The 24,368-nt window shown below is 36.1% G+C and overlaps 1 protein-coding gene across 6 annotated transcripts in view; it reads right to left on the minus strand.

Moving 5' to 3' along the window:
• The window catches only part of Rhea (Talin_middle and talin-RS domain-containing protein rhea), a 139,932-nt gene extending 133,808 nt beyond the window's left edge, over positions 1–6,124 (minus strand). For 4 of the 6 annotated variants that reach the window (XM_076429433.1, XM_076429432.1, XM_076429427.1 and 1 more), the window contains exon 1: positions 1,077–1,234. The gene's annotated coding sequence lies outside the window, so the exon portion shown is untranslated. Of the gene's footprint in view, positions 1–1,076; positions 1,235–5,722 lie in introns of those variants that run through there. The other 2 variants (XM_076429428.1, XM_076429429.1) reach the window with 2 other exon arrangements.
• Positions 6,125–24,368: the final 18,244 nt, after the last annotated feature.

The following is a 24,368-nucleotide window of genomic DNA, read 5'->3' on the forward strand; positions in this document are numbered from 1 at the left end:
AAAACTAACAATTGTCTGACTATTGTATTCAGGGCATCGGATAGTGAAGTATAAATAAAAATAGTATTATCATGCACTTTTTTAACACCGTATCTATTCCGCCTTTCCTTGGAAAATATAAATAGTAGACCTTATAGTAATTAAAATAATAAATAAAGAGTATTATCGTGTACTTTTTCAACACCGTATATAACGTACTATACAACTAAATGAACGTGTCAACAGTAATAGTCAACTCGAATGATCAGTATTCAAATGCTTTTATTCAAAGTCGAAAACTCATCAGAATCCAACAGAAACGAGTTTTGTACAGGAGCAGAAGAGAAAAAAGTCCCTATATTGCAGCCGTTTCGCAGGCAAAAGATAGAAATTAGAGGTTATAGAGCGTTCGTTGACAGACAGAGAACCAGGACGAAATAATATTCTGTAAATCGGCTGTCGGCGGATTCACCGGATCGCAGAAACTTAATAAAGTTCCATGCACGAAGGTAGCAGATGGGTTTCCCTATTTAACCTCTTACAGCCTGCCTATTGATTTTCTCGGGTCCTATTGTTTTGGCACGTCGCGCGTTTAACAAAACGCACGGGAAACGGAGAGGAGAGCAGCGTGCACGATCTCCTCGCGTGTACGTGCCACCATGTCGAGAATAAATCGCCTAATCGACAACGGTGAAACGCGAAAAAACAACCGATGAAGTTGACGGCACAGGGAACACGACGAAACCAGAGACCTGTCAATTGCTACGATGTTATGAATCATCTCTATTTCGGGAGACACCCGTTGGGTGGTCCAACCCCTCGATTTTGAGGTTAGCTCGGACGTAATCCGTGCTGGATATGGCTTGTACAAGGGCAGCCAGGTTAGGGCGGACTATGTTCAGGCAAAGGACACGCGAAATCATGGTTGAGGACACGTTTTAACGGTCACAAAACCCTGCAGGAACGATTGGAAAAGTGTAAACGAGGGCAGCACGTCCATCCGTGGCATATCAACGGGAAAATCAATAGGAACCGGCGGCATCGTCACCGACCGGTGGACCCATACACTTATCAGATAGTCGAAGAACTCTACTCACTGTGAAAAATATCCATAGATAGAATAATGACCCGTTACTCGTTGCACAAAATCAATTTGTCACTTCGGCCACAACCACACGTCCGACAACACTCTTGCGACTCCGCCGTTTCAGTTTCGAGCGTTCCTCTCGTTCAAGGTCAGCGGTGGAGCTAGTCGGGAAAAAAGTAAGGCGGCGACAGTGCCCCGACCGTTCGGCCTTAAACAATTATGTACTATGATATGACTTTGCAAATATTTGCCGATGAGCAAATTCACCGGTGTATTCTCAACTATAATTATTCTTTGCCGTCAGCTTCTCAACGAATCTCGAGCTATTCAGACAGAAAAAATGAAATTATGTGACGTATCTAACTGTTTCGAGCAGTGCAGTGTTCCTCATTTCTAATCTACGAGCCACTCTATTTGAATTATTTCTATTCCTCTGATATTTTACACGAGTATCTCAAATTGTGATCTTGTATTTGCAGTATCATTTTCTTTTCTATTTTGTTCGGATAACGCGAAAACTAGTAAATTATAAATATGTATTTACAGTCATTTTTCAAAGTGACATTTTCAAAGTAATAAACATTTGAATGGAGTGTAATAAGGATTCTCTATATAGTAACGTATCATAAGATCCACGATAATAATAATATATATTATCATTGATATTTATTTTTTGTAAAAGAGCTCATTTTTATGTAAACATTTATGATCTGTTGATCGTAAATAAATCATAAGAACATATTTTCAATTCATTATCGACAATTACACATATTCGTTAATATTTTGAATATGTTCTCAATATATTAGTAAATGAAATACGAATTTTTAATTTTCATTTCAAAAATGGGTAAATTGATAATCAGAATTTACGTGTTCTTTTATATATCGTTACGTCTGCAAACATTTTTAAGAATTCGTATAAAGATTTTGCAATTACACATCCACATTTTCGCGTTGTCGTAGATTCATTTTCCTCCCGAAAACTTTCGCTAGCTGAATAATCGATAACAATTTCGCGTGGCGCTCCGCGCGCCCCATCCGCCCCTGGCGCCATGCAAATAACTAATCCAAATAAACAGACTTTCCTCTAAAAATAAGGAGTTTCGAGGCCCACGCTTCACGGAAAAAACACATAAATATTTGAAGTTCCTTATACAGTCATCTGTTTCTGTTAAACTTGACACCGAGAGCCATACAAAAGAAAACAATCGAAGCATTCTCGAATTCGTTGAACAGTCGTTTTCGGAACAGGAAAAACTTACGAAAGAAATATGATTTTGAGGTAACAGTGTTGGCGGTCGTCGTCGGAGCTGTTCTTCGAAAAAACGTCGAAATACAGCGCCGTGCACGGAATCGAGACCGCACCTAATTTGGTCATGCCAGTCTCCATTCAGAACTTGCGTGTTTCGTAGTATGTACGCAATCATGCAACGCGCTTTACGTTACGCGCGTGCCTTGTGTCGCGATCCTGTGAAACGGCGTTTAAAACTTTCTTGAAAACGGAAACGGAAGCGGTACGGGGATTGTTTCGGTTTCGTTTCCGATTCAGTTCTTTTATAGTCGTTCTTTAGTCCTTGTTGTCTATACAATTGTTCAGGTGGACGTTCTCGAAACATAACTGTTCTCATTAGATGACTTACAAATATTCCAGGAGGTTTCATGTAAATTACAGTTTCTCTAGGTCACTTTCTGAAAATCAGAATGAGGAAAAAATTCCTTTCGTATACTAGATAAGATGAAGTACAAATACTTCATTTCCTGGTAGACATGTAAGTACTCTACTGTTTTAATGATTTGTTGATATCGATAAAAATTTGGCGTGTACTTGTAAATGACATTCGAGTGATAACAGTACTGCATTTAATTGTTCTTTATGATTTACTGTGCAATATATACTATGCAATATTATCCTAAACCATAATAGTAGATCTACTATTATAATTAGACAGCTGATCTTTATGCAAAATGAAATTTTATACCTGAATTGCAACAAACTGAAGTGAGGTAGAAATTTAGTTTCTTCGAAAATAATATAACAGTATTTTTAAATTCTTCTAATGTTTTTTCATTGTTTTAAATTACACCTTGTCATTTTCGTCATAAATGCATAAAATCCGCTATCTAATTATAATATAATAATATTTGTAAGTTTTCAATAGATTGTATTTTTTCAAAGTGACTTTCTTCTTTGAGATCAAATTTATAAAGAAAATATAACTGATATCTAAATTGATATGTAAATTAAACTATCATTACCATTAACACCTTGACTGCTACATCGGTCACACGTGAGCGACATAATTCTTCGTCTGTCATTAAAATTCAATTTTTCTTGTAATACAGGGTGTCCCAAAAACTGTCGAAAAACTTTGAGTTATTAACGAAACGAAGAATTAAGGAGTTATTAAGTAAAAACACGGACCAATTCTAATTGAGCTATAGCGGACGGACTCTGGCTCGGCCAATAGCAACGCAACGGTCAGCCAGGCGTTCACTATAGCTGCGCTCTGATTGGTCCGTGTTTTTCGTTAATAACTCCTTAACGAGGCTGCGAAGAACATTTTCGCAAAAGAGGAAGTTACTTGAAATCACCTCAGGAATCATACATTGCAAGGAATTTGTGAAACATCCTGTTAAATCTTTGTTAACAGTTTTTTGATTGCGTTATACGTAGGAAGTCTACTGTACACCTAGTATTTGAATGCAAACGAGAAATTTACTTGAAATGACTTAAAGAACACCCCTTTCAAGGTTCTCCTACATTTTTGAGACACCCTCTATTATATTATTACACCCTCTAATATATTAGGTTTTAACATAAATGAGTTGAAAACATAAGAATGATCTATAATTCGAAAGATGCAGTTATCACTCATAACTTGAATATTGCTTCGATATAAATCTGTGTTTTATTAAAAAGTAAAAAAAGGCTAAATAGTAAGATATAAAATAAACAGACTGCGGATCGTTTTATGCAAAATAAACATTGACCAAGTCACTTACAAGTAGACTTAGGATGGTTGTGGAATTTTCAATTTTTGTAGAGAAATTTTAAGAAAATGGTACCAAATAGAATCCTATTTTCATTGGCAATAACTAGAATGCGGATCTTCATGCAAAATAAAAATGTTCTACATTAATTGTGGGAAGCAGGAATGAAATAAAAATTCATTTCATCCCTCAATAATTTTCTTACTTTAAAAACAACATTAGAATATACTCAAATTTTTAAAATCTTGTACGGTTTTATATTTCGCCCAGCTAACTGCTTTATAAATGCATCAAGATCCGCTGCCTAGTAATAACATTTGTAGGTCCAAAATAAATGAGAATCGTACTAAATTCTGACGAATTTGATACTCCAGCATTTTTTGAAAATGTTTATAAACTATGAATGCATACAGATCGGCAAGTCTACTTATAAGAAGCAGAAGTTACATGGCAATGCATGTCTACCTCGATCTTACAATTAGTAGGATGCTGCATAAATATCATACGACTTTCGCCTTCACTAGGTGTGTGTGTGTGTATTCAATTTTGACTCTCGCTGTAACTCGTTGAGTAACGCGATGATGTTCAACAGGCAGAGTTACCATGAACACTATGAACGCATCGATGAGATCACATTTTTTGTTATAGGTTTAGTCAGATATTTGCGTCGTTGGAATGGCGGCCGTTTTTGTGGCAGTTAGTCTCCAATCATTTTTAGACGACACGTACTTACGTGGATTCTTCGAGCATTACCATCGAAATTTTAACCCTGAATCATTCTGTGTCACTTTAAAGTTACGTGCTAACGATTCATATTTATTCAGTCTTATTTCATTCGCTGGAATTTCGAAGGAATTTATTTATTCCAAATTTTAATTATACTATACGATGTAGAACAATGTAACTCGATCGTTTCGAAGACATCGCTTGTTTTGAACAATTCAGGAAGAGTTACATGTTTTGAAAGGGATTAGTATTACAGTAAATGTAATTCAAGGTCGCTCGAGGTTATTCAAGGTCATCGATCTTTTTTTAAACGTTACTCAAGGTGCCGCATAATGGTTATGATATTGTAGATCATTGAATTAGTCTCAATCTGAATTATTGTGCCATGATGGTAAAAATTTGTACAAAAAAAGTGTCCCATTGTAAAAAAACATCTATGTCCTCGAAGTATCTCGAATCGTGACAGTAGACAGCGGATCTTAATGCAAAATATAATTTTCTACCTGAATTGCCGCAACAACCTGCAAGGAAATAGAAATTGTTTTTTCTCTTAATATGTGTATCTACTCATTTCCGTCATAAAATCCGCTGTCCAGCGATTAGTGTGATAGTAACGAGATTAAATGACAACTTCGGGCAGTTGATACCAATCCTAGGATATTTGTTTTTTGTTCAATATCTTGTAAGAAAGATAAATGTGCCAAATGTATGCAATATGACTGATCAACGAAGTGACCAATGACTGGCCAACAAAGTCATATTGCCTTTACGCGATACTTGAAACGTGACCTAGTTACAATACTGTAGATACGAATATCTGCGTCAGTCCACGCGCTGTCCATGCATCCATAAAAACCGTCACGTTCTTTAACAACTGTATTCCAATTTGTTCGCAAACAAAACCATTCTGCTAAACTGCAAACAGAAACGTCCACCTACCTCTCAAACAAAACCCGTAATTAATTTCCATCGAGTCGTAGTCGATTCCTATTCTTTTCACACTGCCACTTTCAGAGACCCATTTATCACAAACAAACAAAAAAATGATTAACAAACTACACACTGATCGTTGTATCACTATAATACTCTGAAACAAAATATCACACAAATCAGCTGTGCAAAGTAGATCCACGCCGTACAATTAGCACTGTGATGAACGCACTGATTGCACGTTTAAACAATGCACAATTATATAACCAGCAAATCTCGGGAAATGTTACGCACAGCAGTCGGACACGGAACGGTCTTCCGGCATTTATCTAGTGCCGAAGGAAGTGGTGATCAATTTCCTTGGCGGCGACGATTGTCGGCGGTTCGTGTCTGAAACACGGCGCCAGTTCGCGAGCATGAACAGCAAACCGAAACGATGACGATTAGAACCACGGGATTGTTTATTTAATTCGAAACCACCTACAGAAGCAAATGCGAGGCTCGCGCATTCCTCGCGTTCCACACGCGTCGGAGGCAGAGCACAGGGAAGGAAAAGGCGTTGATCGCTCCTCCAGAACGTGGGCGCCTTTTCCACGTTGTCGTTGTCACTGGACACAGAGAATGCACCTGTGCATAGTGCATAACACGGGAAACGTGGGCGATGCTCGATATACCGACAGAACCGGTGCGATAGGTGGGCACGACCCGCATTACAACAAGACGAGGACAACTCCCGCGCTCATGCTGCTCTTCGAACGAACGCAAGCTGAATTTTCAAACCTGATCAGATTCCCTCTCGTTCCCTCGCGCTCTTCATTCCCCGTGGACGTGGTAAGATTGCAGGTGGTAAAATAAAAGAATTTAAGAGCTTCGTTGCACCGGTCCTAGCTTATCAAAATTATTAAAGGGGTAGACCCGTTTTTAGGATTGCAAGGGTGCGAGAAACGCCTTCCCATTTCTCGATAATGCAAAGATGGACTTTATCAGTAGTCAAAAGCGCTAGATGAAAGATCAGTCTAGGCCGTGATCGCCTTCAAAAGTAATTTGTATTATTTGGCAGCATGTAGCTGTCGCAGCTTTATGAAAATAGCTACGTGCGCAGCTGTATGCTTCCAAATAATGCAAATTATGCTGCCGAATAATGCAAATTGTGCCTCGTTCGTAAAAATAGGACTTTTGAGGGCGATCATGGCCTAGATTGATCTTTTATCTAGCGCGTTTGGCTACTGAAAAACCCCATCTTTGCATTATCGAGAAATGAGAAGGCGTATTCCGCACCCTTGTAATCCTAAAAACGAGAAACTACCCCCTTCAAGGAAGAAGGTTTATGTTTGGCCCCCGTTCATTGTAATCGGTACAAGCAATTTTTGTTTCGCTCTCCGGAGCGAAGGCAAGTTGAATTTTTACACCTGATCAGATTCCCCTCATTCCCTCTTGCAATCGGTGATTTCTTCATTCCCTGGAAACGGAAAATTGAGGAATTGAAGGGTATCGGGCTCAACCCCTTGTTACATAATGTTGAGTCAGACTCATGGTATACAGACTGTGGTCTTCATGCATTTATGGTCAACATGAGTAGGTACAATCTTAGGCAGGTGGTAGATTAAAAGGATTTAAGAGCGTCGTTGTATCAGTCCTAGCTTATCAAAATTATTAATGAAAGAAGGTTTATGTTTGGACACTGTTCATTGTAATCGGTACAAGCAATTTTTGTTTCGCTCTCCGAACGGAGGCAAGTTGAATTTTTACACCTGATCAGATTCCCCTCATTCCCTCTTGCAATCGGTGATTTCTTCATTCCCTGGAAACGGAAAATTGAGGAATTGAAGGGTATCGGGCTCAACCCCTTGCTTCATAATATTGAGTCAGACTCATGGTGTACAGACTGTGGACTTCATGCATTTATGGTCAACATGAGTAGGTGCAATCTAAGGCGGGTCCCATGGAAATCATCGACACCAATTTCCCCGACTCCAGATTTGACCGATAATAACTTTGGCCGACAACGAATTTGATCCACAACGAGTTGAGACGACCACAGTATGTATTATCATACAGTAGTATATCATACCGTGGTCGACTCAAGTCATTGTGGATCAAATTCGTTGTCGGTGAGAATCGTGTCGGGGCAATTTGTGTCGGTGATTTCCATGGGACCCATCTAAGGCAGGTGGTAGATTAAAAAGATTTAGGAGCTTCTAGTGAATTGTTAAAGGGAGAAAGAAATTGATTTTATTTGGCATACTATGTCAAAACTCTAGAAAAAAATAATTAAATTTGCACATTGAATTTATGGTTTCATGGTACATAATGTAGATATGTTTTTGTCTATCGATCGTATTTATTGGTAAATCTTTAAATGTTTTCGGCGCTACGGTACATAATGTAGAGTTTATTTCAACAATATAAAATGTTTGCTGATTCAAATAGCTGATTCTAGTTGTTAATTCGGAATAACGAAGATGAATACTGAGAATGTTGTGTTGTGTGCGAATTACAACGAAAAGGGAAGCGGAGAATATGAGGGTGCAGTGTTTCATGTGTGAAGTTTGCTGCATTATGAACGGATCAGTCATAACACCGGAAGTTGTCTGCAGCTACTGTAAATTTTAAGACTTACGTTGTAAGACGATTATGTCTATGCTGCGGTGTTGTGTCTGACTACGTCATAAGTAGACTGTGCGGGTGTCTCTTTATAGAAAATAAAAATGTTCTGCATTGATTATGAGGAGCAGGAGTAAAATAAAAATAGAGTTCATCCCCTAATGACTTTGTTGCACTAAAAACAGCATCACAATATTCTGAAATTTTTCTAATCCTTTACTGTTTTGTATTTCACTCAACCAATTTCTTCAGAAATGCATAAAGATTCGCAGTCTAGTCATAAGTAACAATCATTGTATTATCTATATATTTATTTACTTAATTTTTTACAGTAAAGGCAAATTGAAATACTTATATTATAATTTCAGATATTTTTGGTTTTTCATTAACACTAATGAACTTATTCAATGAACTTATTAGAAAAAACTAGAATTTCAAATGTGATACACTTCTTCTAATGCTATCGATTATTTTTTCTAATATACTATATATTATATGTGTTATGTCTTATACGGACCCACGATAACTATGATAATTAATAGTGTTTTTATTTAATGCTTACCACAGGAAATGTTTTAGTGAACAAACAAAATTGTTTACCGCGTTGTAATTTCCATAAAAAAACTTACAAAAATTTGTGTAAATATCTGCAGATTTCTAAGAACGGTCGTATTAATACAAAACAAAGTAACAAGAGAAACATTATTTAATTAAAAAATACATAGTACGATGTATTGTCTAGTTCAGTGGTAGCGGACCTATGACACGCGGATCAGATACTGAGCCACGAAGGCTTTGTAAGTGACCCACGTGTTAAAGTTATAAATCAAAAAGGAAACTAAAACCTTTTTTGATTATTTCAAAAGTTAGAACCGAAAAGATTCAACTATCAACTTTATCTTTTAACAAAATGTTTGATGTTTCCAAATAATTGGCACCCCTCCCCCCCTTCTAGTTGATGCCACTGACTTATGACCCACGGGCTAGTATTTAAAAAAGAAATAAAAATAATTGACCCACTCTTCAAAAAGGTTCGCCATCACTGGTCTAGTTTCTAGTTTCGCGAGTCATAAAAATGTCGAGTAAATTATGCAAAAGTAGTATTTCCATGGAGGTGTAGACCTGAAAAACCACATAATTAAATGTAAGAAATCTGTTCGCGGTCCAGTTAACGATGCCCGCGAAGCAAATTGGGTAAGAAGCCAACTTCGCGTTGCCAGAAATTTGAACAACTACTTTTCTTGCTTCACCTCGGCTACGTTACGGTTTTAACGAGTCATTTCAACACGAGCGGATTCGAAACTTTGCTCGTCCGTCTTGTCACGCGTTTCCTCTACAATTATTATGACAAAGTACGTTAATAGCACGAAAAATTCTATGAATTATTCCAGGGTTTTACACGCGAGTCATGTTTTGATGTGAGAATTAATTCGGGCGGATTTTACATTTTTGTAACGTGGACGTAGTATTACGGAGAGGAGATAAATCTCGCGCTCCCAGCGTCAAATAGAAGAGTCCCGACTGGACAGTTGCCAGATCCGCGGTCGTAATTCGATTTTCATTCATTGTGACTTTTTTACCGTGAGAGGAGCATGCTTTCCCTCTTGCGTCGCGTCGCGTCGACCTCGAGCTACCTTATCATCCGTTTCCTACCGGCACTCCAAGATGGAGCAAGCACCACTTATATTCCACTGATAACAGGATTGATCTCGTTCGTGATAAAAATTCCGAGTACATGATAAAACGATAAAACTGCCATCGAAATTGTAGCCCTCGAGATACGAAAAAGATTATATGTACACGGGATTTCTCATTCTCAAACAATTTTAGAAGTTAACCCCTTGCCCTACGATTTATTTTACGGTTTCAGTGATTAAGAACTCTTTTGTAGATCGGAATTTCCTAAAAGAGGAGAGAAGTTATATCTATTGTATGCCTTTATGTTCTCCAGTAGCTGTACAGTAACAAAACCAAAATCAAATTTTATTTCGGTTATAGCCCAGATAGCACACGACGTCTTTTAGACACCGTTTTTACGTCTGTTTTAGACGTCTAAAAGAAGCCTTTCTGAGGATGTAGATATAGATGGAGATGGAGATGGAGATAAGAAATAGGAAACTTAAGAACAAGTATTTTAATCATTGCACAGCAAAGATTAGCATCTTTATAGATGCCTAAAAGACGCCTTTTTAGAGACGTCGGTTATAAGAATGAAGTGAGACAGATTCTAGACGTCGCATTTCCGCTGTAAAAACGACATCTCCAGAAAGGCGTCTTTTAGGTATCTAAAAAGATGCTAATCTTTGCTGTACAATGATTAAAATACTGGTTCTTAAGTTTCCTATTTCTTGGAATGCTAATGAAAATATTTTGTCAAAACGTCATTTATTATAAACACGTGGATGATTACACCCTAGTAGCACAAAATATTGTATACTTTTAATATTCAATGCTTTTAATATTCAATTATATTTCGTTCTCGAGATTATGGATGCAGTCCCCGTTTCGCCCCCAGGATTAACAACGCCTTTATATAGAGTGAAAACAAAAACCCTGGCCGCTCGCAAAATAAAATGTTTACAGATCAATTACGATCTATAGAAGCCAAGTAACGTTGTTAATGTTAAAAATAGTGTATCGACATGTTAGATGTTAGTCTCATTTAATCTTTTTACTATTTCGTATTACACCTATTCATTTTTGTCATAAATGCATCAAATCCGCAGTCTAAATATTAGTGTATACTCAACTGTGTACCTTACTAATCAAAATGTTTATAGATTATGTTTATCTAATTAATTTATCTAGTTAAGCCAATCTTAATTAGATAACTTGCTTGTCGATTCTACAAAATTCTGTTTAATTTAACTTTCACGTACAGACATTTTTATAATCTCGTAACAACAAACGCAAAACATTATATTACTCGAAATACCATGTACAACGTGATTTACACCACCATGATTTTCAGCCGGCCATATGCCAGACGATTTCGGAGTAGACTTGCCAAAATATTTTGCAAGTTCACGGATGAATCAGTTGATCATTCGTCAGGGGATCTCAGTTTTGGTAGAAACGAAGAGATACTACGGTTCCTCCACCCTTGCAGGACGATAAATATAGGAGCAGCCGCCTCCTCCCCACAATGCTGCGTTCCAGCAATTTCCCTCTTTTCTCTCTAGGCAAAAGTTTATCGTCGTCCCCCCTTTGTCCGATTCGGTATTCGCGTAGCGGGCGCCCTGTCATCGAATGGTACACGCGGCCTGGAAACTTTCTCCATTATACATATATCCGGGAGAAATGATATCGACTACCGAATCAGATTGATATCTCTCGAGGTGGATACATGGAAGTCGTAACGGATGAATCAACCCACTCGAACGAGTCTCTGGAAAGGATAACGCTCGTTGTCGGAACCGGAATGTCTACAAGCATAAAATTCCGCAATTTCTGTTCACAGATATTCGACGAGCTCTTTCCCGTGAAATCGGTAAATAAACCACTCTGTACGCCATTCAATCCTGGAACGATCGAGCAGAAAATCTCAATAACTTGCGCGATAAAGTTCTAATACAGTTTAGACTCGTTTGCACTCAAGTACTGGGTGTGCAATGGACTCCCGTAAATATAACGCGATCCGAAAAAAACTGTTAACAAAGACTGTATACAGGATGTTTCACAAATTCCTTGCAGTGTGCGATTCCTGAGGTGATTTGAAGTAACTTGTTACTTTGCGAAAATGTTCTCCGCGGCTTTGTTAACGAGTAATTAACGAAAAACACGGACCAATCAGCAGACAGGTCCCGCTGAGTCTAGTTCATTCTAGTTCGCGATTCATGTAAAACATTTTTATTTTGAATCATCATTTCATATTATAATCATATATTTATTTATTTATTTGTTATTGCTTTAAACCAAGTGGTTTATATAGCAAGTATAATATTATTACATTTGGCTTACATCAAATAGGTGTTACATTGTTTCTAAATTCTAACGGAACATTGTTTGAGAAAATTATAAATTATTTTCAGACCCTCTATGTCAGGTTTACATAAGAAGGAACTAATACAAAGAGGGAAACAGTACTTGCCTTTGAGGAGCTTCGTTTCTAATGTTAAGTTAGGTTAAGTCTCCACAACACAACTTGTACCTTCTAAGTACCTTCTAAGTGCCTTGTAGTCCAGTCAATGAATGCTCATAAGGGGGTGTAGGGGGAAATGGATGGAACACAATTTTTAACTTCGGGACTTTGTTTGGACTAGTTAGAAGGTAAATATACTAAAAGTCCCTACTCTTAGGAGGTGAGCGGGCTACAGGGGGACACGTAGAAGTCACCTTTTTCGGTTTTCCGCTTATATCTCGGAAACTATGAGTTCTAGCGATAATACCATTCCATACAAAATTAAAGCTGACAAAATGTGCTATAAGCTTGATTCCATTCAGTTTTTCGCTATCTCACATAGTTTCCGAGATATCCGCGCTCAAACTTCACTAATTGTGAAAAAGACATTTTTGCCTCACGTTTTTTCCCTTACTTGACTAGCTAACTTTGAGCGCGGATATCTCGGTAACTATGCGAGATAGCGAAAAACTGAATCGGATCAATCTTGTGGCACATGTTGTCAGCTTTAATTTTATATAGAATGGTCTCATCGCTAGGACGCATAGTTTCCGAGATATCCGCGTTCAAACTTCACTAATTGTGAAAAAGAAATTGCCTTACTTGACTAGCTAACTTTTCAGCACAATTAATGAACTTTGAGCGCAGATATCTCGGTAACTATGCGAGATAGCGAAAAACTGAATCGAATCAATCTTGTGGCACATTTTGTCAGCTTTATATAGAATGGTCTTATCGCTAGGACGCATAGTTTCCGAGATATAAGCGGAAAACCAAAAAAGGTGACTTCTACGTGTCCCCCTGCACCTTTTTCGAATGCGGATTGTCCTAAAACCTTCCCGAAGAAACGCTGCGTCTAATGGCTCAAACCCCAGCTTTCTACGTTCAGCCGTTACGGAGATGTTCGATTACAAACCGACGGACATGTACATTGGTATTTATATAAATGTCAAATCGATATACTTTCAATTTCGGTATATCGCCAGCAATAATAATTTTTTTCCATCTAGATTGGTAAAATATCGGTGTGGCTTCGAAGGTCCTCGAAAACTATCGAATAAATGTAGTCGAATTATCTCGGTAATTATGGGAACGATAAAAGAACGGCAACACACCGAAAGAGTTAGCGAGCATAGCGAAATTCGTCGGCAGCTTTCGGGACGAATCCCCGGAATGGAAGTCAGACATTGGCTCCAGACCCCCTGGCGCCGTCGCGACGCTCCCCAGCTTTTGGCAAAACACATCCTATCCCGTCGTATCCCGGAACGGGAGCCTAGTTTTTTTATAGCCACCGTCGGCATGACCCCCGGTTCCAGGCTCCCGAAGATCCCCCATAAAATCTCTTCTCCTCGTTGCGTTACCCTCAACTTCTCTATATCTTGCTGCATCCTCCTCCGCAGACTACTTCTCTTCCTTGCGAACAATACTGCCGTCTTGATAGCGGGGACACGATTCACATCCTGGAATGGGAACTTCCACGTGCCCACCCGAACAGATTAACTTTTCAGTTGTTACTACGTAGACCTAACAGCTCCGATAAAACCATCTAATTAAACTACCGAACCCTTATGTATTTATACTGCGAAACTGTTACGGGTAATTCGAAAGCTTCTTTTCTTGAAACTTTCAAGGTTTGCAGAAGCTGCGGCCGCCACGCGTTTTTGTTATTCTTTTGTTCTTTAGGCAGAGAACGAAATGAAAAGTTATCATTAGACTGCGGATTTTATGCATTTATGGCGAAAATGGACACGTACAATTTAATCAGTGGACGAATTAAGAAGATTTAAAGACATTAGTGTATTAATTTCAGCTAAATAAAACAAATTAAAAGAAGAAAGGAATTTCTATTTGGCTTCTGTGTATTGCAATCAATGCAAACATTTTTTATTTTGCATAAAGATCTGCAGGCTACATAGTTATCATACACACATTTCCTTGTATTAGGTGCACAAATAAGTTCGGTGCCTTTTGAGCATTCTTCTGATCTTTATTTATAAAAAGAAGGAATGCACGTTACGTTTCGAAGTAATCAACCATTACACCAAGTTTCTGTTGTGTTAATAATTGCTGTAATTCCTCGTCCTGCACTTTTTTCGGCATTCCACTGCGTTCTCCATCAGCGAGATCAAAATTTCCACTACGAAACCTTTGGAACCACTTCTTGCATGTTTTATAGGTTACAGCATTTTCACCTAACGCGGAACAAATCATTTTCGAAGTCTCAGCAGCATTCTACTTTGACTGAAATGCGAAAAGAATACAGTTTTTTGAGGGTATGTACCAATTAGCGTATGTAAATAGTGCGTTTAGTAAGGTTGATGCTTTGAAACTTTAAATCTACAAAGCGGCGGGAGAAAATTCTCATTTGAAATGCAATCACAATTGAATATATTGCAAAGACACCGAACTTATTTGTACACCTAATACTTTGCATATTCGCAATAATCTAGTTATTCTACAATTAGAAAAGAATGGTAATTATAATATAATTGATTAAAATGCTGTATTCTTTAAAATTTAACCATCGAATTTTATTTTCAAATCAAATTTCAGTAAATTCGATTTTTATAAAAGTCAGCAAGTGGTGCCAAACTTTTGGCCGGTAGTGTAGGTCCACATAAAAAAATTGTAAACAACAATCACAGTATTTTGTCTGTAACTCCGAACAATTGCGATTTCTCCAAAATTTCTTTTCCACATCACGTAGTAAACTAAATGTTCTAATTTCTGAAAAACAATCCAAATCGTAGGGTTCGATATTGAAAACGTTGTCGTCCTTTTAACCCTTTACACTCGGAGCTATTGTAACTCTAAAATTAAACATTTCTTCCTAGAAACTTCCTAGAAAATTAAACATTTCGACCTAGAATAATTCAATTTTATGGGTACAATATAAAAAAATGTAAACAATATTTTGATGGTACAGAAATTTTTAGCGGTGACTTTCTCCGAGTCACCACTCGAGTGCTAAGGGTTAAAACTGTCCGAATATCGCTGTGATTTACTGCAATTGCGTTTGTTCATCGAAGAAGGTCGTAAGTCTCTCTTGAATCGAAGACCCATGCGCTGGTTTAGTTACACGAAAAGATTAAGTGCTGGCAAAGGGTGAGATCGCGAATAATCCGATACGCAGTCAAGGGAAAACCCTGCCAAAATCGTCCGAGGGGGCGTTCTTCCGCATTTCACTCGGTAGATTCATCTCTATCCTCGATTCAGATGATTTATGAACGAGGTGACAGTAAGTTGCGGACATAAATCCACGAATAAATTCATTTTTCTGAAAGGTTTCGATCTCGTCCAACCCCAAGCATGGTTACTCCACCGTCTACTATTATTCTAGATATTCAGATAAGATACACGCTGGTATTATACATGCCGGAGAACAAAATACTTCTTCCGAAAAGCATTTTCCGCGATGAATCTCGTCTATCTTGGTCTGTTTGTGGAATATTTTAAAGGGGCCTTCCTGCATGTTAATGCTGCCTCGATGAAGCACCTCGGTCGAACGAGTTTCTCGAGTCATTCTACTTCGATTGTGAATAATAATTAATTATATCGTTCACATGAAAAATCTGGAGCTGTTTCAGAAATAAAATTGAACAGCTATTTTTCGATTTAAAAATCTTTGAACTTCTTGTACACATTCTTGTACACATTTTTGTACATATTCTTGTACATATTCCTGTACACATTCTTGTACATATTCCTGTACACATTCTTGTACAAATTCCTGTACACATTCTTATATGTTCTAATATATTCTGGTACATTCTAGTACATTGTTGTATATTCTAGTACATTGTTGTATATTCTAGTACATTCTAGTACATTCTAGTACATTCCAGTTCATTCTAGTACATTCCAGTTCATTCTAGTACATTTTGTACATTCTAGTACATTCTAGTATGTTCTGGTACATTCCAGTATGTTTCTCTTGAAAACAATTATTTAACTATGTTAGTCGATCATCTTGAAACTTTCATATACATATATCAGATAGGTAACAAGACATTGTTCTTCAATTTCTTGGTAGTCTCAATTTATTCAAAGAGTGGCTTGCAACCCTCACCCCTAAAAAAATAAATCTTTTCTGTACCCTTAACCCTTAGCACTCCAGTGGTGATTCAGAGAGTCACCACTAAAAATTGCTGTACCATTATTCACGATATTGTTTACGTTATTAAATATGTTGGTATCTATTTAACTACTAAACATGAAATAAGAGAAAAAAAAACATATACAATGAAATTATTCCAGGTCTGAAGAAATGTTTAATTTTCGAGTTGAAACAGCTCCGACTGCAAAGGGTTATAATTTCCTCAGAATTGTGAAAATTATTTACCTTCATATTATCATTAAACGAGGGGTTGACGACATAAAATTTTGGGGGATTATCTTTCACGTTAAAAGCATCGTTTCGCATACGATACCAATAGTAATTGTTGTTCACTTGGCGTATATCAACGTGCAGTATTACCATTTGAAAAGATATGCCACACCATAAAGGTAAATATGAGAGATCGGTTCACGGAGCACATTTTCCTCCGCACGAAATTTGACACGACAGCCAATAATATTCAGGCTACAAAATTCATTCGTATTTAGATGTTTCTACCTCATATAGTTTACGATTCTCTTGCCGACGGAAGAAAGGGAATGTAGATACATCATGAGCCCCTAAAAGAGCACAATGGGACGAGCCCTTGCGAGTGCAATCGAGGATGATTTGACAAATTCTCGATCGTATACATGGGGGGATGCGCACCGAGAGCAAGAGCGAAGCGTGCGAGCCTATCGAAATCACCATAAAAACTCACCCATGTCTAACACGCGAACCGTGAATCGTAAATTCGAAAGGAATTAATGCGTTGATCTTCACCCGAAGTCTCTGCCGTCGCATTGTGCTCGCGCGCGATGCCTTCTGGAAATAAAGTATCTTCTAAACTAATTCATTTTCGATCTGGGACTTCTAATACTGTTTTAAACAGAGTACAAAAATGCATCGATTGGTGATCAAAAAAGATACAGTTTCGTTAAAAAAATCAAGCTGACCTTAATTTTTGACACAATAAGGATCTTCTTGCAAATTTTGATTTTTACAATTTATCACTAGATTGCAACTGTTTATGGAATTTTTAATTTTTGCAGACAAATTTCAAGAGAAAGTGGGAACAAATAAAATCTTATTTTCAGTGATAGTAGTCTTTATAGATCTGAAATAAGTAAAAATTGTATTAAATTATGTGGAATTTTATGTTCTACCATTTTTTGAAAATTTTTAAAAGCCATAAATAATTATAATCATCATGTAATTGATGACCACGTTTAATTGTTCGGAAATTGGTTTTGTCAATTTATCGGAAATGGGATGATGTAGGAAAATAAAAACAATTTTTCTTGTATTACATGGTACCTTTTCATAACAATCAATTCTTGTTGTCAATATAAAAAATGAAAGTTAAATGTAATTTTTATTTTATACTAAATTTCCCATTTTCGAGAAATTGTCGATTGTATTGTGATAATTTCGTTAAAAAAGAATAGTACAACAATATACTGGATTCATTTTAAAGATTGAAGATTTTTGCAGTACACCGTTCATTTTTGTCCAAAATATTTTTGCATGATTCAGTTACTGGGAAACTTTAGATAACTTTTTGGTTAAAAATATTATGGATTGAAACGTTTGCAAGAAAACTGAAAAAATTGTCTCGTGACTGAGACCACCTTAGATTTAAAGATTGAGGCTCCCTCTTAACAACGAATGTTTAAAACTTGATCTACCATCTTTTCTAGTCTATTTATTCAGCTTTGAGTGAAAGGGTACTTTTTAATGAAGTTTTAAGCAGTCATTGTAAGGAAGAATATTCAAATTTGTAACAGATCCGTTTAGAAAAAAATTGATTTGACGCCTTTATAGTCGATTCAACTTGTAACATTTTCGACGAAAAACGTGTCTCCAGTTGTGCTACTACATCATGCACAAATATCGTTAAAATGAGTCTATTATTTTTTTAACGAAATTGTCTTGACAATTTCTCGCGAATCCGATTGTTCAAATAATTGTTGTTATCTAGTAAGTAGTTATCTAGTGTTGAGATCAGGAAAGACGACTGTTTACAGTGATAACTTTTTTAATATTCGACTATACGATTCGAACTTCTTTGAGAAGTTAGAGCAATTAGTTTACTACATTATGTGAAGAGATATTTTCTCAAAAATTGCAATTGGTCAGAATTGTAGAGAAAATACTAGAAGTTGCATTTTATAACCTTTTTATGTGCACCTATATTGTAAATTTAAAAAATACGTTTTGTAGATTTGTGTCGATTGAAAAGATGAATTGAAAGATGTAAGAATCCTTGGATTTACTGCAGTTAGAGGCTGAAATTCTTGAAAAACTGTTATTTCTACCATTTTTAAACGCTTGTAGCTCATTGCAAGGTCAATCGATTTTTATGAAATTTTCAGAATATATTTAATTGACACAGATCTACGAAACGTGTTTTCTAGATTTTCCATATAACTCCGCATAAAAAGGTTGCGAAATACTCTTGCAATTTTTTTCAAAAATTTTGTTCACGTTGTGTAGCAAACTAATTGTTCTAACTTCTTAGAAATGTTTAAATCGTACGGTCCAATATTGAAAAAGTTCGTCTGTAAGTATCCTTTTAGTCCAGTCAACGAAAAGTTGTAGAGGGAAATGGAAGGAACACAATTTTTAACTTTGAGTCGTTGTTTGGGCTAGTTAGGAGGTAAACATATTAAAAGTCTCCACTCCTAGGAGGTAAGCGGGGTGCAGGCGGGCACGTAAAAGGTCCCCTTTTTCGACATTCCGCTTATATCTCGGAAACTATGTGTCCTAGCGATAAGACTATTCGATACAAAATTAAAGCTGACAAAATATGCCATAAGATCGATTGGATTCAGTTTTTCGCTATCTCGCATAGTTTCCGAGATATCCGCGCTCAAAGTTTACTTTGGTATTATTTGTTCGAGTTAGTGTATTTGCTTCAATTTCAACTTCAATTTCAACTTCAATTTTTCAGTTTCCACTCCCATTTTTCAGTTTCAACATCAATTTTTGAATTTCAACTTCAATTTTCCAATTTCAATCTCAATTTTTCGATTTTATCTTCAATTTGAAAACTTCATTTTCAACTTCAATTTCAATTTCAACTTTAATTTTTCAATTTCAACTACAATTTTTCAATTTCAACTTCACTTTCAATTTCAATTTTTCATTGTCAATATCAATTTTTCAATTTCAACTTCAAGTTTTCAATTTCCACTTCAATTTTTGAGTTTCAACATCAATTTCTCAATTTCAACATCAATTTTTCAATTTCATCTTCAATTTCTCAAATTCAACTTCAATTTTTCAAATTCAACTTCAAATGCACGTAGAAGGTTCTCCCTTTTCGGTTTTCCTCGGAAATTATGCGTCCTAGCGATAAGACCATTCTATACAAAATTAAAGGTAACAACATGTGCCATAAGATTGACTGCATTCAGTTTTTCGCTATCTCGTATAGTTTCCGAGATATCCGCGCTCAAATTTCACTAATTGTGCTGAAGAGTTAGGTAGTCAAATAAGGCTAAAACCGAGAGACAAAAATTTCTTTTTCACAATTAGTGAAGTTTGAGCGCGGATATCTCGTAAACTATGCGAGATAGCGAAAAACTGAATGGAATCAATCTTATAGTAAATTTTGTCACCTTCAATTTTGTATGGAATGGTATTATCGCTAGGACACAGAGTTTCCGAGATATAAGCGGAAAACCGAAAAAGGGGACCTTCTACGTGCCCCCCTGTACACCGCCCACCTCCTAGGAGTAGAGATTTTTAGTATGTTTACCTCCCTAACTTAGTCCAAACAAAGTCCCAAAGTTAAAAATTGTGTTCCTTCCATTTTCCTCTACACCCCCTTACGAGCATTCATTGACTGAACTATTTATTAAGTATACTTTAAGTATTGTCTTTTGAAGAGTGTCCGAATATTAGTGGGAGTCACTGTATTTCGACCCCTGTTCTCGTCGAATCCATTAGCTATGAAACAATTAGTATGGAGACTTCCGACGGAGGTAGCCGATTCCAGTATTCAGAATTGGCTTTCGGCTGCAAACGCCGAGTTCCGGCAAAACCTGGTGCAGGCGTCACGCTCGTGTCCGGCTGACAAATGACACGTCGTGATTCCGGGTTCGTCAAAGCGGATGTGACGACGTATCACCGGCTCTTCTCTCCTCCCCTTGTCAGGCACAATAACTGTTTCTTCCCTCGAGGCTCGTTCTCCCTTTCCGTACCGGGTGTTTTCGCTCGACTGACTTTTCAGATTCCGTAGAATCATCGCTCCCTGTACCCTCGCACGGTCGGCGGCCGCATAAAAATTGCCAGCGGAACCGGATACCGGAAGCGCGACGGGGTACTACTTCCACGAGCTACGAAACTCGAAGAAGCGTAGGAGCTGAGCAGCCTCTCTCCCTCGATTTTCTCCCCGCGATCGTTTTCCCGGGACAGAGAAAAATTGCGCCGAAGTGTAATTAATTCGCATGGCTCTGCCTCCGCAGGCCTCCGCCCATCTCTGTCCGCCTACCTCGTAACGATCCACGTTTCGAATAATTCGTTTTCATTAATTCCCATCTCCTATAAGACTCGATTAATTCGAGGATTTTAGCACCAATTTATTTTTACTGGCCGCGTGCTCCTTCTTAACCCCTTGCACTATTTATTTTGTCGTTATATTATAGTGATTTGAAAATCTTCATCCCTCAGAATCTCGTAGAAAACAACGGAGGTTATATGTATGCCTATGTTTTCTCCAAAGGCATTATCGACTACAACAAAATAGAATTTTATCTCGGATCAGAGGAAATTAATAACTATTGTGTGGATATAGTGACTAGTAGACTGATAAAATAAACTAGATAACATAAAAATTGATTCCACCCCTTAAGGAGTTTAATGTATTAAAAAAAATATTCTTAAATTTGTCTAATCTTTTACTGTTTATATTTCACCCAGCCAATTTCTTCATAAATGCATAAAAATCCGCAGTCTAGTGATTAGAATTTGTTCATCCCTCAGAATCTTATAGAAAACAACGGAGGTTATATTTATGCCTATGTTTTCTCCAAAGCCCACGTATCGACTACGACAAAATAGAATTTTTCAAGCGAAATAAAAATTGCCTGCATTAACTGTTTATGCATTTTAATAAATAGTACTGACCGCTTAGCTCTTTTTATTTTGTGGTTATGGTGAATAGAAATTGTTCATCCCTCATATTTTCATAGAACAAAAAGAAAGTTTATATTTATGAAGGTTTATGTTAAAGGAAATTAATAACTTTACTGTGGATCTCTATGCAAAATAAAAATTGTCTGCATTAATTGTGAAAAAGGGGATGCAGATAAAAAGTTCTTTGTTTCTTGATGCATCTTAATGATTAATTTTTTCCGTGTCCAATTGCAACAATGTACTCATTTTTGTGTTAAAATTATTATTTTTCATGCAAACGTACTTTGCTTCTCATCCTGTCTTGTAGTGGATGAAAAATATGATGACAATATGATAAAAATTGGAAGATTGTAAATTTCACTCCAATTTGCTGCAATTCAGGTAGATATGTTTATTTTTTATAAGGGTCTGCTGTCTAATCATCAGACTGTGATGCTTTTTCAATTAAAAACGTTTCAATTAAACGTTTGCTGGCTATTAGTTGTCGGTGAAGAGATTGGAGACATCAGTTCGAACGTTTAGTAACGTAAGTAAAAGTTTAAATTATTTTTACTGGCTGTGTGTCCCTTACTAAATTCTTTTTTTACTCTTGGGCGTGATATTTCATTTTACATATATATTTCATTTTGCTAAATGAAACATTTAATTATAATATAAGATCCACAGCCCTTCATATAAAAAATAAATTGTAAATATATAAAATAAAAATGTATAGAACTCATTTGGGTCTCAAGATAATACTTGGAAAACAACATTTTTAGTTTAGTTATAGATGACATTTTAACCTAAACATTTTCAACTTGTTACATGTATAACTGTGCCATATTCATTTGCCATTTATTTTCTTCTAAAAACATATTCTATTATTCGACTATAAATGTCTTATACTAATAGTTTAAAGTGGAGATTACGAGGTTTTATTAATATTTCGTTTATAACATTATAAGATGAAATTGTAAATCAATCAGATTTTAAGAAACGCGGTTATTATTGGTGTCGGAAACTCCTGTATTCAAAACTCAATGCTTTCAAAATAGTTCAAGTATAAACAAAAAGGACTTTGTATTTTATTTTATTAATACAGTCTTTATGTGTACAGTATCAGAAATTTATACTTAAAGTGTACCTTATACACTTCTCCATTGTTTCACAAATAAATAAATAGAACAAATTAATCAAGAAAATCAAAAACATATTAATTCTTTAAATTTTTTCTTGTCGTTGTGACATAGTAAACACTTAAATATCACAGTTAAATATACTGGAGACTTCCCCTCTGAATATGTGAATATAATAAGCAGATTTAAACATACACGAACAAATCAATTGGCAGTGTAACATAGATAAACAAATTGAACAGTATGCACCAATTGTTTCAAGCTCTATGAACTGATTTAGATGCAACCGTGTTCATTGTTTTATGCCATTTTACGCTGATACGTTGTGGACGTGTGATTCGAATCGTTACACGAAATGGAACCCCTGGGGTTAATTAAATCAACGAGAATTGTTGTGCCATTTCTTCGCGCGCCATTAAAATTATCAACTCGAATTGGCGCACGTGTCTCTCGTAATTTAGCTTGTTAAATTAACCCCCTCGTATAGTAAATCGTGTCAAACGTTTTAGCGCAAGGAAATCCCCCAGTAGCCACGAAAATAAAATATCACCCGTCTTAATTCCTTGAAGACGAATTAAAATTACGATCATGTTGGTCAAAGGTCGGAAGAATCATCTTCTCTCACAACAAAACCCTCTGCTGCCATTTTTTTTATTCTGATGCTAAATATTCGATAAATATCGATGTAAACAAAATATTTCGTTTGAACGAGGAACTATGACGTAATCGTCACATATAACGTAAAATCTTTAAATAAATTACATTCATCATTAATTTAATTTTCAATACAATTTATTGTTATTTTATAAATCGTTGAAAATTAAACAATTAATTATTACTTCCAGTTACAATAACGAAACAAAAGATGATTTTATATGAAAAAGTAATTGGAAAAGGCAATTTTCGAAATTATTTTTATTAAATATAACAAATAATTTCATATTACCAGTTTACGATTGATTTTATTATTTCCTACTTGATGATTTCGATTAATTTATTGTGAACGGACAATACTGTATGACAGTCAGTATTTATAGAAGTTAGCACACAAACAAGTAAACAAATAATGTGCAGTCTTAAATAAACATCCAACAAAAATTATCACTTTCTATTGATTTCTTATTTGGACCATTTTTTTTTAATTGTGTTTTTTTATATTTAAAAAATTGTTTAATATTTCGAAATGGCTGTTTTCTCTATTCGTTCAACTAATAAAAGGATCAATAAATGCTTATAAATAACAGATAACATAAAGAGAAGCATAATCCGTATAGAATGTTTAACATTTTGGAATGGTTAATTTTTATATTGGTTCCACTAATAAAAAGATCAATAAAATCATTATATTGAATAAATAGATAGCATAAAAATCAAGCTAAACATCTATAGAATATTTAATATTTTGAAATGTGTGGCTGACCTCTTCGTTTGTTGACTTAACAAAAAGATCAATAAATCCATAATAAGATAATTTTCCCTCTTGTTCGATGATCGTTTGCCAAAAAGAATAAATAAGAAAATATTTTAGTGATTAAAGTTCATCGCTTGAATAAAGAAATTCGGTTTTATTTCACC

Source organism: Lasioglossum baleicum, chromosome 8 (assembly GCF_051020765.1).
Source record: "Lasioglossum baleicum chromosome 8, iyLasBale1, whole genome shotgun sequence".
Taxonomy (NCBI): domain Eukaryota; kingdom Metazoa; phylum Arthropoda; class Insecta; order Hymenoptera; family Halictidae; genus Lasioglossum; species Lasioglossum baleicum.